This window comes from Rosa chinensis, chromosome 1, assembly GCF_002994745.2.
Source record: "Rosa chinensis cultivar Old Blush chromosome 1, RchiOBHm-V2, whole genome shotgun sequence".
In the NCBI taxonomy this organism is placed as follows: Eukaryota; Viridiplantae; Streptophyta; class Magnoliopsida; order Rosales; family Rosaceae; genus Rosa; species Rosa chinensis.
In genome coordinates this window covers 6,287,406-6,305,875 of record NC_037088.1, presented here as the reverse complement: position 1 = coordinate 6,305,875, position 18,470 = coordinate 6,287,406, and the positions used below count along the sequence as shown (strand labels likewise).

The following is an 18,470-nucleotide window of genomic DNA, read 5'->3' as shown; positions in this document are numbered from 1 at the left end:
AATGAGCATATTCACCCATATTGTCGATTAACATGCTTTTACTCAATACAATAAATTTATAATCTAACGGTTCATATCTTAAATAAGCCTTTAAAGATCATCTCAGGAAAAAATCAATCGAATCAGAAATCGTTAGACAAATGGATGGTTTTAACAACACTTACTACTATTATGATGAACTATCTATGTATTTCATAGAAATGAATAACTAAAAGGTCTTCAATTTGATTGTTTTTTTTATAGAGCTAATCTTTGTATTATGTTATACAACGTGAATGGTTGGATTAGAAAATTATAAAGTTATTATGTCTTATTTGCAAGAGAGGGTGAATATACTCATTCACCTAAGGGGTTAACCTAAAAATTGTCCCTAGAACTATTTAAAAATAGAGAGTTTCTATTGGGACCTCCAAATATGCTCACTTGACCTCACTCTATTATGAATTATTAAATGACATATATAACCTACTATAAAATGACTATTAGGGACAATAATTATATAAAAAAAATGGTTATATTTATTTTCTCTAGACTTTCCAATTCAATAATATTAGATTGCATTCTTTATTATTTTCCCTATCTATTTTCATTTTCTAATTTCACTACATACTCATTAAAGCATTCGTATATATATTTATTAAGAAATAAAACTATGATCAAGATAAAAATGTATGATATGCATATTGAACGCATATTGGTCACGGAGAACAAAATAAATTGTATTATGCCCTAAATCTAAATCTATCAATTATATTTGTAAAAAGAAGAAGAAAAAAAAAAAAGAGCTAGCAAATAAAAAAAAATAATAATAATAATTAATCATGAGGTACAAAAAATAGAGAAACATTAAGAAAAAATGATTAATCTTTATTTTTTAATAGCTAAAAAAGAAAAAGTAAATAAAAAATCACATAATAGTTCAAGTTATTTTATTTTATTAATTTTTAAAACTCAATACCTTGTGTTTTTTTTTTTTTTTATTGGATAAGAGATTTATGTTGTCAAATTAAGGAATGGAGATGTAATTAAGATTTATAGAGTAATTAAATCATTGAAATGACTAAGTTTTTTATTATAAAGATCTTAGTTTGTTTGTAAATTAATTATATGAGTGAGGTTATTTGAGGAACTTTAGTGAGGTTTAATGAGCAAATTAAGTATTTGAAAATTTGATAGGAGGTGTAAAAAGCATAGAGGTCAAGTGAGTAAATTTGGAGGTTCTAATAGAAAAACTCTTAAAAATAAATCATAAATGAGAATTTTTAATGATAAAATCAGTGGGTATGTAGCCAGCGATTTTAAGGATAATAATTAGGGGCCGTGACCACTTACCCAATTTTAGCCTAAAAGTTGCCCACTTGCTCCACTAAGAGTTTTTAAACCTCATTTACCCAATTTAAAAGGAAAAAGACTATTTTAGACAAAGCATGACAAACAATTACAAACCTACCCAGATCTTCGCTCACTTTCACCCTCTGGAACCGCTTCAGCTTTCGCCTCCTCCACTAGCTCCAGCTTCTCGTCTCCGTCGTCTGCCCCTACCAAGACCACCATAGCCACTACCCCTACCATCGCTCCGCTCCACCGACGCATGTCAATCTCTACACCTCCAGTGCTCTGTCTCCAGTTGTCCGCTTCTTCATCGAGCACTTTCTATCGCCCCAAACCGATCCACAAATACTTCCAAGAAGAACAGCCCAATCGCAGCGACCAGGAAGGCGTGTATGTGCTCGCCATGACGAACTCGCTGGTTCGAATTAGTGGAGTCGAGGGTGAGTGGGTGAAGAGAGAGCCTTCACTGCTCTGATTCATCCTTCTACGCACCAGTAGAGGAGGAGAGCTGGGTTCCATCCACGGCAGAGCCGACTCTCCTTTATGTCTGAGGCTGATGCTGAGTGATGGATCTCTCTGATTTTTTTTGTTTACAGAGTGACACAGATTGGTTATTTTCTAGTCATTTCTCTATTTTTCCAATCTTAGATTCCGGTGAGTCAATTCCGAGTAGCCGCGGGTGAACAAATCCGATTAGATCAATCCAAGGCTCTTGCTTAGTCCAGCTCAACTCTGACGAATTTTGAAGCGGTGGTGCCGAGTCAACCCGGCGAGTTTTGGGTCTGGATGCTACTGAACGCCAACTGGAAACGACACTGTTGAAGAAAAACTCCATATTTGTAATTTTTTGGGGGGCAGTAGACACATTATTGGCCCCCAGTAGACTTTGATATGAGGGACAGGGATCACTATAGTGTGGTGTTTTGATAAGTTACCTGTTGTTTTCTGTTTATTAAAGTCAAATTATCTGTGAATCCTACAAAATAGTGCATTTTTGGTGGTCTATTGGGAGGCAGTAGAGACATTGGACTTTGTATTGGGGGGCAATAATATGATTATTGGGAGGCAATAATATGATTATAAATTGATCAATTGTGCCTGTAGTGTATTCATTTTGGTTTTGGGAGTTCACACAATTCACTGGACGGCAATAATATGATTTTTGGGAGGCAATATTATGATTACTGGGGGCAATAATATGATTACTGGGGGGCAATAATATGATTACTGGGAGGCAATAATATGGTTACTGGATATTATTAGGGACCGGTAGCCAGATTCCGGTCACCGATCGTCAGATTTCGGTCAGGGTCACCGGATTCCTGTCACCGTTCGCCGGATTCCGGTCACTGGTCGCCGGCGCCCTGCCACTGGTCACCGGAGGCCGGCAAGGTGGAGGATGACTTCTCCCTCTAAGTGAAAAAGAAGGAGAGGGCAAAAAAGTCTAAAAAAAAATAAAAAAGAATTAATTGGGTAAAGGGGAAATAATCCCATAGAGTGTTTTGGGTAAATGGGGTTAAAAAACAGTTGGTGGAGCAAGTGGGCAATTTTTAGCCTAAAATCGGGTAAATGATCATTTCCCCTAATAATTAACCTTAAGTTACCATAGTTGAAGCATTTGCTTTTAGAGCTAGTGACTTGGGAAGAGTTAAATTTTGGTGGCTTTTTAGGAGAGAAGTAGAGGTATCTCGGTTGAAGCACTTGAAACAATGGAAGCGTTTGGTGCCATCATCATGGAATGAATACAAGCTTAACTCACTGGGAAAACAAGTGGGCTTACATTAGACATATCAGGAAAATTAGTAATATGGGTTAACTTATTGGAAATAGAGTTTCTATTCATACCTCCTAAATTGACATTTGGACCTCCCCTTTTAAAATTTGCACAAAACTTCCAATCTTGCCTTATTTTGTATTCACACAATTTTTTTTCCAATGCACATCTGGTAATATATCTTTTTTCTCATCACTTAAAACCCTGGCCATATATAGCCATGGCATAACACCATTCACTTTGTAAGCTTGGATACTCCTGTAAATCTCCTTCTATTTCTTAATAAATCGTGCAATTTAAAATACCACAGGAGGACTATTATCAAAATCAATTTTCCTAAACCCAAACTAGGCTAGCAACATAGCCTACTCTAGCAAAAATAAATAAATAAATAAAATAAACCAGTATGAAAAAAACCAAGATAACAATTGAAATGCAGATGTCAAATTGCCGAGTGCACATGGTGAAGCATCATTTGGTATGGTTATGTCTTTCTTATAAATTTTAGTTATACAGGAGGTACGTATCAAACCATGATCTAGGGATCATCATGGTCCGGCCTAGGGCCGGCCCTATCCTAAATTTTAGGGTTTAAAGTCAAGCCGAGACTTAAATATGCTAACCCTTACCGTTCGGTCTGGCCCTTACTTGTGATATCCCGCATCAGTTTTAAAATTCTCAGAGTTTGATTAATATCGGTCAGTTTTGAGAACCAATTGTCCAGTTCTTATTACTCTATTCAGTTGCCTATTGGTTTGGCGAAGAAAGTTGATTTCCTCTTTGGTACCATGTTTTGTTTATAAGTTAAATCTCTAAACTTTGGTGGGGTTTGTTAATGTTCACGATTTGGCGGTAGCCAAATCCTCATTTAACGTGGGTCCAGTGGGCGGACCTCTACTCGGGTGAGTTGATGGTCTTCGCTAGTTGCCAAACGAAAGACAGGGAGACAAAGGGAGACTGCGTTGGGCGATCTTCTCTTCTCCGATGCCTAAGTCAATCAATGCGTATATATGGACAACATAACAATAAATGAGTAGTGTGTTGCATAATTAATGAGGAGAGAGGAGAGAACCTTTTATAGGTGAGGAGAGGGCTGATCTTCTCCATGTTTTCGATGTGGTACAGACCTGCTTCAGTACCCAGTGTCTGGAGTCTCTGATGCTATCTTGGCGTGGCACGTGGCGGCGAGTCAATGATGCTCTGGGGGTAAGTCAGGGTTCATGTGGTAGCCCGCTTGGCTGTGTTTCTGTAGGTTACCCCCTTGGCGGGAGTCTGTACCCCTGGCAGTACTATGAGCATGGCTCATTATAGCTAATTATGCTTGCAAATGCTTATGTGAGTACAAGTCCCCAAGTCCCCAGTCAAGGAGGGCAGTCTTGGTTGGGGAGTTGCTGAGCGGTATGAAGCGTTACTTCCGCTAGACTTGCAAAAGCATAATTAGCGTCAGTGCGTCATCAGCCATGGATTTACTGAGCAAATGCTTTATACCCTTTCGGATGGGCCCCTGCTAGGCCCCCCAAGGAGTCCCCCACTCCCCGGCTAAGATAGACCTCCGTTTGGTACGTATAGTGTTTGTTGAGGGGGAGCTGCACGGAGGAGAGGGTGTTGGGTAGTGAACCCAATCTTTAAAACCAAAGTGGAGGGGAGCAGGAAATAGCGTCGCGGAGACGTGCTTGGCGGTATCTGCTAGCGGAGACCTTCGTCGCTTGTAAGATGACAAGGGAGAAGTTCCACTAGCGAAGTTTCACAAGGGAGAAGTTCCACTAGCGGAGTTTCGCTTAGCGGAGACTTCGTCGCTTGTAAGATGACAAGGGAGAAGTTCCGCTAGCGGAGTTTCGCTTAGCGGAGACTTCGTCGCTTGTAAGATGACAAGGGAGAAGTTTCGCTAGCGGAGTTTCGCTTAGCGAAGACTTCGTCGCTCATAAGATGACAAGGGAGAAGTTCGGTTAGCGGAGTTTCGCTTAGCGGAGACTTCGTCCCTTGTAAGATGACAAGGGAGAAGTTCCACTAGCGGAGTTTCGCTTAGTGGGGACTTCGTCGCTTGTAAGATGACAAGGGAGAAGTTCCACTAGCGGAGTTTCGCTTAGCGGGGACTTCGTCGCTTGTAAGATGACAAGGGAGAAGTTCCACTAGCGGAGTTTCGCTTAGCGGGGACTTCGTCGCTTGTAAGATGACAAGGGAGAAGTTCCGCTAGCGGAGACTTCGTCGCTTGTAAGATGACAAGGGAGAAGTTCGGCCAGCGGAGTTTCGCTTGGCGGAGACTTCGTCGCTTGTAAGATGCCAAGGGAGAAGTTCGGCTAGCGGAGTTTCGCTTAGAGAAGACTTCGTCGCTTGTAAGATGACAAGGGAGAAGTTCTGCTAGCGGAGTTTCGCTTAGCGGGGACTTCGTCGCTTGTAAGATGACAAGGGAGAAGTTCCGCTAGCGGAGTTTCGCTTAGCGGGGACTTCGTCGCTTGTAAGATGACAAGGGAGAAGTTCTGCTAGCGGAGTTTCGCTTGGCGGAGACTTCGTTGCTTGTAAGATGACAAGGGAGAAGTTCCGCTAGCAGAGTTTCGCTTGGCGGAGACTTCGTCGCTTGTAAGATGACAAGGAAGAAGTTCCGCTAGCGGAGTTTCACTTGGCGGAGACTTCGTCGCTTGTAAGATGACAAGGGAGAAGTTCCGCTAGCCGAGTTTTGCTTAGCAGAGACTTCGTCACTTGTAAGATGACAAGGGAGAAGTTTTGCTAGCGGAGTTTCGCTTAGCGGAGACTTCGTCGCTTTATGGTTAAGTTCGTTGGACGCTTCGTCTGGCAGTGGTTGACACGTGGCGAACAATGAATGGGTTAGCATGTGGAAGCGTGTCACTTCAGCATGCACGTCTTCTCGCCATTAATGTGTGTGATTATGGATTTTGTAACCGAGGTGACGCCTCGGTTAGTCCGGAGCGTACGTGCAAATGTGGGCCACGTGTACTGTTAGTATGTGATGTCATTTTTTTAGTGGACGGTCTAGAGCGTCCTGACGTTGACATAAAAGGGGCGGAACTTAAAGTGATTTGATATTTCTGCGATAACTTCAAACTTGAGTTGGCGTCGGCTGAGATTCGGGTAGAAGGTTTGTGCGATTCCGTGGAGTTGTCAAGCCTGGAAGGACGAAGATCTCTCGTAGTGAAGGCAAGTGCTTGTCGATTACAGAAGTCTTCAACTGAGGTTGGTACTTTGAATCCCAACCCTGTTTTATAATTTTTTTTTGTTTGCTGTAAGTTTCTGGGTTTTCAATTTTTGGGGTGCGATTTGTTACCCCTGTGTGTTCGGAGGGTGTACAGGGAGCTTTTTGGGGATGGGCTTTGGTGTTTTGACAGAGAGTTGGGGTTTAGGGATCTGCTGGATGGTCGAATATGGGTTGTGTATGGATGTGTTTTGTTCTTGTTTTGGCATTTTCTGGGTAGGTGTTCTTGATGTTTGATGTGCTCATATTATCCTATATTTCTACACCTCTTAATCTTAGTATTTATGCTTAGTCCTCCTTATTTCTAGTCATTTATGTTGTTATAGTATTTTTTGTAGGTTTGTCTCATAAAGAGAAGAAAATAAGCTAGAATGAGCTAAGTAGGATTGAAAAGCAATGTAAAATTCCAAGACTGGGAATCTGCCTGTGCAGAATATCCAACTTTGCCGAATTACTGGGAGTTACTCAGATTGAATCAGACAATGAGCCTTATATCATTGGAAAGCTACAGATGTCTAGTTTCTGTAGAAATTTACAGATCTTGATTTCGTTACTTTTGGAGAAAGTTATGATTATTTGAGTGAAGATAGGTCGGACAGGAAATCTGCTCTGGAATTTACAACCATTCGTGGAGAACTCAAGTTCCGTGGCACAAGATGGTCAATCCTAATGTTTCAAGGATGTTAATTCAGATGAAGATCCAATGAGAAACTTATTCCTACTTCTACAAGAAATATTTCAAGGTTTTCCCATTCCAAATCAAGAAAGGAATCTATTCTCAAGTCTTACAAGGAAACATGAAGCCAAAGATGAGCAGAATCTTCCCTATATAAGGGAGCACGAATTTACATAAGGAGGGGAGTCTCAGGAGCACAATGTAGATGCCTAAGGAGCGGAGACGACTCATCCATCTTCCTTTTCTTTTCCCTTTCCATTCTTTTTATGTTTTTCCTATGTTTTACTTAGTTATATTTGGCTAAACCTTTTTCTAGGGTTAGGATGATGCCATATCATGATTGTTTATGTACTTTGATGATTTGTTGATGGATTTATAGTTTCTTTATGATGAATGCTTAATCACTATTTGAATTGATGCTTTATGTTTAAGTTCTTTGATTGATCACCTTAGGGCTTTGCATATAGTAATTGGAAGACAAATTTGAAGCAGAGATGCAATATAATTTCATTAGCTTCTTGTGATTAAGTGTGGTAAATTACATTATTACTTGAGAAAGACTAATGGCTTGCTTGATTCCCTTGTTTTCTAAACCGTAATGAGTCTTGCATGTTAAATTTATACCTGAGAAGGATAAACTACATAGTTAGGATATAAGATCTTTACCCGAGAGGGAGAGCATCATACATTTAAGGAAAACTATGGTCTAGAGTACCTGAGAAGGACTTAGATAAGGGGTATATCATCTAGATAAACAAAAGAATCTATTAATTGTATCAAAACATAAATAGGATTGTTAGTGGTTGATTTTGAAACCCTAGGTTTTATCATTAGTTATATGTTTGTTTCTTTAATTTTCACATTATTTCTTTATTCAAAAATCTAAAAAAACAATATCTTCTTTCTCTTGATTTTTCATTGTGTTTATGTGATTTTGTGTTTGGATTAATTAGGTTAGGATTTAAATTGATTATCAATCCTCAGTTGGAATGACCTCGTACTTGCACACTATACTAACGACGATTCGTGCGCTTGCGAGTTTTAATTAAAATTTCACAACAAGTTCCTGGATGTAACTGATATAGGGCTAGCTTAGATCTTGTGTGAACTGACTGGTTTGGGTTTTAGGGTTTTGGATGGCTAGTGTCATAGAGATCTTGAGTAGTGAGGACTCCGGGTCTGACGTGTCGCTCGGAGTGGCAGATAGAATATTTATTGACTTGTTGTGTCCGTCTGGCCGTGCAGGAACCTCACTGCCCGAACCGCTAGATATCGAACCGCTACAGACCATACCATGGATAGTAGCAATGGTTTGTGCTCCGCGTCCAGAGAGTTCTAGGACAGGGGAGGCTGCCGCAGCCCGAAATAGGCGTGAGGAGAGACTAGCAAGCAACAGTGCTGCTAGCAGCTTTGCTGATGGGGAAGAGGTGGCGGGGGAGGATACTGAGTCGGCATGGGTCCCCCATGATGGCACACCTGTTGACGAGGCTGGCGGGCCGATGACCGTCGCCGCCGTGAATCGGTTGAAATAGGTGTACAGGCTGCCAGGCGTAGTGAAGCTGCGTCCACCGATGCCGCATGAGAGAGCCTTGGTTCTGCCAGTGGGGCACACCGCTGTGCACGAGGCGATATTCAGTCAAGGAATGACATTCCAGCTATTGCCAAATCTCCAAATCTTGGTGTGCGAGTTTGCCCTCGCCTTTGGGCAAATTTGCCCCAACATGTGGCAGTTGTTACTGGCGCTCAACTCGGTATGGCGCTTGTCTGGTTGTGAGGGTCCAACAGTGGTTGAGGTGTTACATTTTTTATGAGTTAGTGTACGTGAGGCGCCAAGGTTGTAGCAGTCAGGTGAATTTGAGTCGCCGCCAGGGGGCGTCGAAGCTAATCGAGAATCTGAGGGACTCCATGGCTTATTGGCAGGGTACCTTCTGTATTACAATGTCGGGGTGGGAATATCAGGAGGGATCCAACGAGGGGGAGCCGACATTCAGGATAAAGTCGGAATTTCAGCCTATCCGAGGTTGTCGCCTTATCCGCTGACCAGGGTTGGCGGTTTTGCTTGTATGATAACTTGTATTTTGTGGTAATGATTTCCTCTTTTTTTTTTTTTGTAGCCGGGCTGCGCTATAACCTGACTCGTGAGGAACCTTCGTCTTCTCACCGGTTGGGAACTATTGGTTGATCAACAACTGACGCGTGCCGTAGGTAAGCAATTTTCGCTCAATTGTGCCTTCGTTCCGTTTGCCCATGCTAAGTCATTTTTTTTTTAGATTCTCCTCCTGGTAACAAAGCGAGCCGTGACGCCTTTGAGAAAGCTATGGATCGCGCCGAGATCAACAATTTTCTGGAGAGCATGTACGCCTCCAGGCTGGCGGCCCAGCAGACCGTGGTTAATCCAGAGACATTAGCGCTGAGTCAATCTGAGACTCCCGTCGTGATGCCGATGCCGCACCATTCCCATCTTGGTGCCGATGGTACTCCCGTGATTCAGGCGGGGACTGGAGTTAATAGTTGTGTTGCCGGAGGGAGTAAGGCCCCTGTCGCCGCAGTGGAGCAGAAAGGGAAAAATCCCACTACCTGGCGCGTGGTGCAGAAGGATAAAGTGGTGCCGTCCGCAGAAGCAGTCACCATTGCAGGGTTGGAGCCGTAGAAGGGTTCGAAGCCCGCCAGCACCGGATCCACATGCCTGGTGCGGCAAAGGAAGCGCCGGCAGAATGGCTCCGACGCAGAGGAAGAAGATGATACGGAGACCATTGGGGTCCGCTGGCAAAAGAAAGCAAAACAAGCCCCGCTCGAGGAGCCTGTGGTCGCTGCCAGGGAGAGGCAAGCGAGCGACCTGGATTAGTTTTCCACCTATGCAGAGTTCCTTACCGATGATGAGCAGGAATTTCTTTTCCACCTGTGCGAGAGGCTCGGGTTTGGTGGACTCGAGGGGATTGTGCGCTCAACCGCGGTTGACCAATCACCCCTCAGCTCTGCGTTTGGACATCTCTCTGTCGGGCTGCATGAGATGTTCCAAGTGGTGTCGAAACAGCCTCGGGTTGAGCGGAAACTGAGGGAGGAAATCAAGAGTCTTCAGAGGGAGCTGGGGGAAGCCAAGGATAAGTTGGCTAATGTGCAGCGGCGCCTGACTCAGGGGGAGTGCGATGCCTCTGATGCTCGCGGGTCAAGCTGGCTGTCTCCATTGAGCGTGATGTCAAGCGAAATGACCAAGTCTCCAAGCTGGAGCAAGACATAGGCTTGCTGAAGGAACAAGTGGCGGCCAAGGCTAAAAAAGTTGAGATCCTTCAGCGGGATTCTGCCACTAAATCTGCTGAGGTGAAGAGGTTAGAGGGCGAGGTTGCTCGGCTGGGAGCTGAGTGAGACCGTACGGCGGCCGCCGCTGTTGAGGTGTTTAAACAGTCAGCGGAATACATGAAGGCGCTGACTGATGCGGCGAAGGCCAGTGCCGCCGCTAACGTGGAGCTGTTGAACCAAAAGGGCGCCATTGACTGGTTCATTGCATCTCAGCCTGGTGGGCCACCAGTGCAGAGGTCGACTCCTGCGATTGGTGCAGTTCCCACTCGGGCGGATGTTGCCCGCTCAGGCAATGGAGAGAGTGGTGAGCGTTCGGTAGACGAGTCCCACCGGACTCCACCGCCCACGCAATCGGAAGTCTCCCGTGCTGGTTTTCTGGCCGACCACACCCGAGCGGATGGTACCTTGAAGACTCCAAGTCCTATCGCCCGGGGCTCCCACCAAACAAGTCGCCTAGTTCCGCCGCCGCATGTTGAAGGCGAAGATGCTGATGGTGGTCGTGGTAATCCATGAAGATCGCGATCGTGATGTAAATTTATTTTGATGTAGCCATCGAGGCCCTATTTTGAAATGTAATGAATATCTTTAGGCGAGGAGTCCTTCCCATGAATATATGAAGCATTTTTCCTTGAATTTTGTTGTGATTGTCATGATATGCTTGTACCGCTAGAGTTTTGACTTAGAGTTTTCTTTTGTCAATCAATGAAACATTAAAGGAATTAAAATTGGTCCAAGGGCACGATGTAGCGGACGTTGTCCGCTGATCATGGCTGGTGTTGCCAGTTGCCGTTGGTGCTAGACTTGGTAACAGTGGTTTGAATAATTCCTCGTTTCATTGATAGCCGACGGATCATCGTTTACAAAAGCGGGGTTGTACCCGTTGGGTAGCTTCCCTTAGCTAAATATTGAACAAAAATTTAGCTAAGTCAAGATGCTCTTGGGTAGCGGCATGATTACTTATAGTAATATCGAAGGTGCTTGGTATTCCAAGGGTGGGTCATTTGGACGCCATCCTTGTCCATTAAGTAGAAGGTACCGGGGCTAACGACTTCTACAATTTTGTATGGACCTTCCCAGGTTGGGCGGAGTGCCTTTGGCGGTGGAATGACTTCCTTCATTACCCAGTCCCCCAGTTGGAGGTTACGGGCCTTAACTCTGGCGTTGTAGAAACGTGATACTTGTTGTTTGTTTTGCAGGTTGTGCAAATGAGCCTTGTGTCGTTTCTCCTCTAGGAGGTCCTTGTCGAGGTTGACGCCATCGGCGTTGGTCTAGGGGCAGTAGCCCTCGATCCTGGCGGTTGGCTGGGTTACCTCAATTGGTAGGACAGCCTTAGATCCAAATGTCATGCAGAATGGTGTTTCACTAGTAGCGGAAGTAGGGGTGGTTCTGATAGCCCACAGAACTTCCAGGAGTTTCTCCGCCCATAAACCCTTGGCATCGTCGAGTTTCTTTTTCAGCAGCTTCTTGATTATCTTGTTTGCTGCTTCGACTTGGCCGTTTGTTTGTGGGTGAGCCACAAGTGCAAAACTCATCTTGGTGCCCAGGTTGGCGGTGAAAGATATGAGTTCCTTGTTATTGAACTGTATGCCGTTGTCTGTGATGATTGTGTGGGGGACCCCATAGCTACAGTAGATGTTCTTCCAGAGGAAGTGAGTGACCTTGGCGGTTGTTATTGCCGTTAATGGCTCCGCCTCTATCCACTTGCTGTTGTAGTCGATAGCAACAATGATGTACTTGAATTGGCCTTTGGCGGTTTGGAATTTTCCCATTAAGTCTAGGCCCTATGTTGAGTGAATCCATGGACCAATGATGGTTGACAGAGGTTCAGCCGGGGCGTGGGGGAGGTCAGCATATTGTTGACATTTGTGGCAAGACTTTGATACCGTTCTAGCATCGTCGCCGAGCGTAGGCCAAAAGTAGCCTTGTCGCATTGTGCGATTTTCAGGGGATCTGGTGCCAGAGTGATTTCCACATTCTCCGCCGTGTATCTCTACGAGAACGGCCCTTCCCTCATCTGGGGTTAGGCACCGTAAGTTAGGATGGGTGAACCCCTGGCAGTAAAGCTAGCCATTCTGGATGTTGTAGCGGGTTGCTCTCTGCTGGAGCTGTCGTGCTTCCACCTTATCCACCAGCAGTGTTCCACTGCGCTTGTATTCGATGATTTCATCCATCCATCTGGGATTGAGCTCAATGTTGAAAATTTCCGCTAGGGTTTTTGTGATGCTTGGCTTATCAAGACACTCCACCTTTGTGTCCGCTAGACTTTGATGTGGTTGAGCGGTTGCTAGTCTTGCCAGCGAATCAGCCCTGACATTCCTTTCCCTGGGGATCTGTGTGATGGTATGAAATTTGAATTTTTTGAGCAGCGTCTTGACGTACCCTAAGTATGTCGCTAACTGTTGGTCCTTGGCCTGGAAACTGTCGTTGACCTGGCCTTGGAGCAAGCTGAGCCGTCAACGTGCAAGTTCCAGTCTGATTGCTAGGGGGTTGGCTCCTCAGCGGTTATTACTTCCTCTCCTGTCTCTGTCGTGTTTTGTTTGACTTGACGGTCGGTGAGCTCAGCAATAAAGTCTGCCATGGCCTGGCCTTTCATGGCGGTGCGTGGCTTGTATTCAATGTCGAACTCGCTGAGCTCAATGGCCCACTTGCTGAGGCGCCCTGAGTGTTCGGGGTTCTGCATTACCTGCCTCAGCGGTTGATTTGTTAAGACATGAATTTTGTGGGCCTGAAAGTATTGGCGGAGGCGTCTAGTGGCAACAATGAGTGCGAGAGCAAGTTGCTCCAGGGGAGGATATCTTGTTTCCGCTCCGTTCATGCCTCTGCCGGCATAGAACACCGGGACCTCATTCTGGCTTTCTCGTCAGACAATTGCGCAGCTTACCGCTGACTGTGATACTGCTAGGTATATGTACAACGTTTCTCCTTGGACAGGAATGGAAAGAAGTGGTACTGCTATCAAGTAATCTTTCAAGCCCTGGAACGCCGCCTGACACTCTGGATTCTAGTAGATGACCTTCTTGTGGGTCGTCTTGAAGACTTTGAAAAATGGAGCACATCTGTCAGTGAGTCTGGAGATGAACCGGGAAAGGGCGGTTAGTTTGCCCTGGAGGCTCTGGACGTGTACCTTCCACTTTGGGGCCTTCAAGTTGAGGATGGCCTGTACCTTGTCAGGGTTGGCCTCTATTCCTCGTTCACTGACGATATAACCTAGAAATTTGTTGGTGGTGACGCCAAATAAGCATTTTTCTGGGTTGAGGCGCATACCATAAGCTAGGAGAATGGCGAATATGATTCTGAGGTTTGCCACATGCCCGCTGGCTTTTATGCTTTTGACCAACATGTCGTCCACATAGACCTCGATTATTTTGCCGAGATGTTCAGCAAACATGGCATTCATCAGTCATTGATAAGTTGCACCGGCATTCTTCAGACCGAAAGGCATAACATTGTAGCAGTACAGGCCCTTGTCGGTGGTGAAGGTGGTGCATTCTTGGTCGCCGGGGTGCATCTTGATCTGATTATAGCCGGAGAAATCGTCCATCATGCTGAGCAGCTCATGCCCGACGGTTGCATCGACCAGTTGATCAATGCGGGGCAGCGGGAAGCTGTCCTTGGGGCATGCCTTGTTAAGGTTCTTGAAGTCGACACACATCCGCCACTTTCCGCTGGGCTTCTTGACCATGACCAGGTTGGATATCCACTGGGGATAGATGACTTGGCTGATGAATCCGATGCTCTGAAGCTTGGCAACCTGTTCCCCTATTGCACGGTACTTTTCCTCGTCGAAGGCCTTCCTCCTCTGCTTGACAGGATAGAAGGATGGTTTGATACTCAACTTGTGTGTGATGATTTCCGAGGAGATACCTGGCATGTCCGTATATGACCATGCAAAGACGGTAGCGATGTCACGTAGGAGCTGAGTGAGTTTCGCCGTCACCTCTGGATCTAGCAGAGCGCTTATGCGGACCGTCCACTCAGGGTGTTCGTCGGAGATGCTGACAACTCTCTCAGGATGTTTCTGGGTTGACAGGCTCCTTCATTACATATTTTTCCTCATCATCCCTAGGATCCTCAAAGATATTAGGTGGCAGTGGAGGGTTTCCCACAGTTAGAATCTCATGGCGGCGCGTTGACCGTGCTATAGTCGTTGAATAACATTCTCGCACCAATTGTTGACTTCCCTTCACACAGCCCGTGCCGTTGGGTGTGGGGAACTTCATGAGAAGCATATACCCGGTTATGATGCATTTGAGCTTGTTGAGTGCCGGTCGCCCAATGATGGCGTTATATGAACTGAAACAGTCGACAACTATGAATTCTGTATGTATCTCCGCCGTACATGGACTAGCGCCAATTGCTATCCGCATGTAATCAAAACCTAGCGGTTGCGTGACATCATCGGAGAAACTGAGCAGTGGCTCATGATCCTGGAGTAATTTCCTGTTTCGCTGGAGGTGGTTTTAACACCTGCTGAATATGATGTTGGCAGCGGACCTGCTATCCACCAGGATTCTTCCCACTGATCGTTTATCGAGAATTGCGTCGATCAAGAATGGGTCGTGGTGGGGTAGATACACTCCGCGCTCCTCCTCCTCTGAGAAGGTGATGGGCTCCCAACTAGACTTTTGGAGCTTAGCGGATCTCTCATAGCGGATGTTGCAGACCTCCTTGGGGTGGTTGGAGGGTGCATAGCGTTTTCTTGCCCTATGAGACATGTTAGTGATTGGAGCACCATCGTCGATGGTGTTGATGCGGCCCAATGGTTCAATGTTGGCCACCACAGGTGGTGGTTGGCACACCTTGAATTGTTCCATCTTGCCCTCACGGTATAAGGTCTCAATGGCCGTTTTGAGAGCATTGCAGCTCTTTGTGTTGTGACCGCTGTCCTCGTGGTATTTGCACCACCTGCCGGTGTTCCTTGGTTTTCCCTTTTTTGGGTATCTTCCTGGGGGTGGCGGTGGGATCTGAGCTTTGCACCGATCGTAAATTTCTTCATACGAGGCTGTGAGAACTGTAAACACTACATACCGCTGAGAGGACTCCGTCTGCTTGTTGCAGTTGTCCCCGTGGACTGGGCGGTTGCCCTTATAATGTTGGTCCTTCTGCCGTTTGCTTTGGTAGTGGCCATGTTGCCACTCTCTTTTCTTATCAGTTGGCCACGTAGCAGGGGTCTTGCTAGCGGTCTCCTGATGATTGGAGGGGGGTTGTGCTGCCTTTGTTGGTGTTGGTGGTGGCAGTGGAGTTTTTCCATATGTGACGAACTCTGTCTGGGCATGAATAACCGCTTCACTCATGACGTAGTCGTACACAGCATTTGGATGATTGTAATTGAGGTGATAGAGAAACGGCCCTTTAAGGAGCCCCTGCTTGAAGGCCGCCGTTGCCATTGTTTTATCCAGATCGCTGCATTGAGATGCTGCTGCTAGCCACCTCGTGACAAACTCCTTCAGTGTTTCCTCTGTACCCTGCTTGACATTGAACAACTGACTCGTGTTGTGGTGTCCGACAGACAATAAGATGAACCGAGAGAGGAAAGCGTGTGAGAGTGCGTGGAACGAGTTAATGGATCCCGGCGGACACTCAAAGAATCAGCTCATTGCCTCACTGTCCAACGTTTCACTAAACAAGTGGCATAGGGTGGCGTCATCGAACATTATTGTTGGTGACCATCTTGAAGGTGTCCATATGGACGAAGGGGTCAGACATACCGCCGTAGCTGTCACCGGTAACTATCTCAATCGATGATCCGTAGCTCGTTTGTTTTCCAATTTCAATTTCGAGCTTAAGATTTTTGGTTTGATCTTTGTTCAGGTTATGTTGTTGTTGAGGGAAGGCCTGTGAGGGAACGAAGGCTTCCGTGCTGTGGTCTTGGAAGCGGCTAGTTATTGTGAGTTGATTCACTTTCACTCTTATTTCTCAGTTTTTTATTTTTTATTGTTTGTTTATGCCATTCTGTGTTTTAGGGCACTGAAATTTGTGTATAAATAAACCCTAAAGAATTAAGATTGATGGTTTTGGGGATCAAACTAAGCAAAAATGTTTTCCGGTATGAATTGTGTTGTTTGTGCAAATCATAGTGATCACTTTCGAGCTGAAAGAGATTAATCGAATGGATAACTCTGTGCTTACAGAGTTATTTCTTCAAACAAGCTAGTTTTTAAATCAGATAGTATGATATCTTCAGACCAAGAAAAAAGAAGGGATCATGATATCTGATATGAAAGACATCGTAGATTATTCATTATGAACTTCGATTGTATATTTGACTTTGAATGCATATTTCAATTAGCATATTCTGGCTGGCTGTAACTGACAGAATACAATTTCACTGTCTTTGAAGGTTTATAATGGGGTTCTTTCTTGGTGGCATCCCCTGGTATATTGGAACTTTTATTTTACTTTGTGTGAGGGTGGACTACAGAGAAAAACTTGGATATGTTGCATGCACATTAGCAGTAAGTTTTCCTTCATTTCATTTTACGTGCTAACTGCTAAGTAATGTTTTCTAATCAAATATATCCCTGTATATTTATAACTGTGATTATTTTGTAATGATGGATTTCCAGAAGCAGTTTTCTTTGTTGTTTGCGTTTCCTCATAAGTACAGTTCCATGTTCATGAATTGGCAAATAGCTTCGATCTTCACGTTCTTGAATTTTGTCACCAAGGTTACAGAGTGGCTGTATGAGTATCTAGTTTTTGTTGATATTCTATTCAAACTCAGGATAAGCTTAATGATATAAGGGAATTTTGCATATATTATAGAAACTGGCATTTTGGATTAGAACATAGTGTTGATTATGATTGTTTGGAAAGTTTGTGTTCCAGTCAAGTTTGTTGTAGCGTGCAATTTGCCTGAACTTCTGGTAGTCCTTTAAAATTTGTGTGCTTGCAATATATATTGTAGCCGTATCTGTTCTGCCTGTTTGAAGCTACATACCATTTTAGGGATTTGTTTAATTAGTTCATGGCACCATATTTATATAATAGGACTGTTTAAACCTATCACGCAATGTTCACATCTTGCTACTTATGAGCCTTGTTAGTCGTAAGGGTAATTCTAGGTGCATGTCTGAGGTTTCATGTTCTCCTCATGTCTATTTGTGAAAGTAGAAAATGTGGTTGGAGGCATGCAGCCCGTTTTTCTTTGGCTTATCCTGTATTCATCCCTTATCCAGTACTTAATGTTTTCGTTTGTGAAAGTTAAGTGTATTCGTCTTTCTTGGTTTCTCTAAAGTGAGGTTTTTATACATTTCGTGCCCTAACATGGAACTATATACTTCATTTTCAGTCAATTATTGCAGTGCTAGCTATCACTCTTGGTGTTACAAAGCGAACTCACAACTGGTGAGGATAATATGGACAACAAGCTTGATTCTCTGTTTGTACCTAGAATAGAAGCAGTTGGATGGCTATTGTTAAATTATACATATTGGTTTTTCTGTTGTTGCAAATTCTTGACAGAGTATTGGGTGTTTTGTATCTATAAATATGGTTTTCTGTTTCTCCAAACTTGAAAGCAACATTCACAGTATACTAACTTGAATAGGAAAATTATTACGAAAGGAAGGGAAGGAAGCAATGTATATATATGCAACAATGCGGTGTTTCACAAATTACTTGTGAATAATTGGCTGCTCATCATAAAGATTAGGCCTAGCACTTTATTTTTTATTTTTTTACTTTTTATAAATGAAATATTCTTTTGCGACGGTAAAGTATCCGTCGCAACAAATTCACCCCAATTTTTTTTAAAATAAAATATCTTTTTGCGACGGCAAAGTATCCGTCGCAAATAGTTTAGCCATTGCGACGGCACCAGTTTTCAGACACAAATACTTTTTGCGACGGCATTTTACCGTCGCAAATGGATTTTGTGACGCCACCTATTGCAACGCCAACATTTCCGTCGCAAAAGGCTCAATTTTCCGTCGCGAAAAGTTTTTTCCGTCGCAAAAGCCCAATTTGCCGTCGCAAAATAGGCGTAGCAAAAGCAATTCTTTTTAGTATTGTCACTTTGGTATTTGAGGAGAGTCTGTTGTTGCTGATTATGCTTGGTGTTGTCGCTTTTGATGTAGCCTTGCTTCATTTGTTCAAAACGAACAGCGTTATCCTAAATGCTCGTAGGCTCATCTTGTGGTAGACTTCAAACCACAATTGTTCGAACATGCGTGATTATGGAT

General features: G+C 44.2%; 1 long non-coding RNA gene across 1 annotated transcript; it reads left to right on the top strand.

Annotated features, from left to right (window-relative positions):
• Positions 1–16,115: 16,115 nt before the first annotated feature.
• LOC121051580 lies at positions 16,116–17,799 on the top strand. Its single transcript, XR_005806131.1, has 3 exons — positions 16,116–16,174; positions 16,628–16,742; positions 17,579–17,799. It is a non-coding gene; the product is annotated as an uncharacterized LOC121051580 (long non-coding RNA).
• Positions 17,800–18,470: the final 671 nt, after the last annotated feature.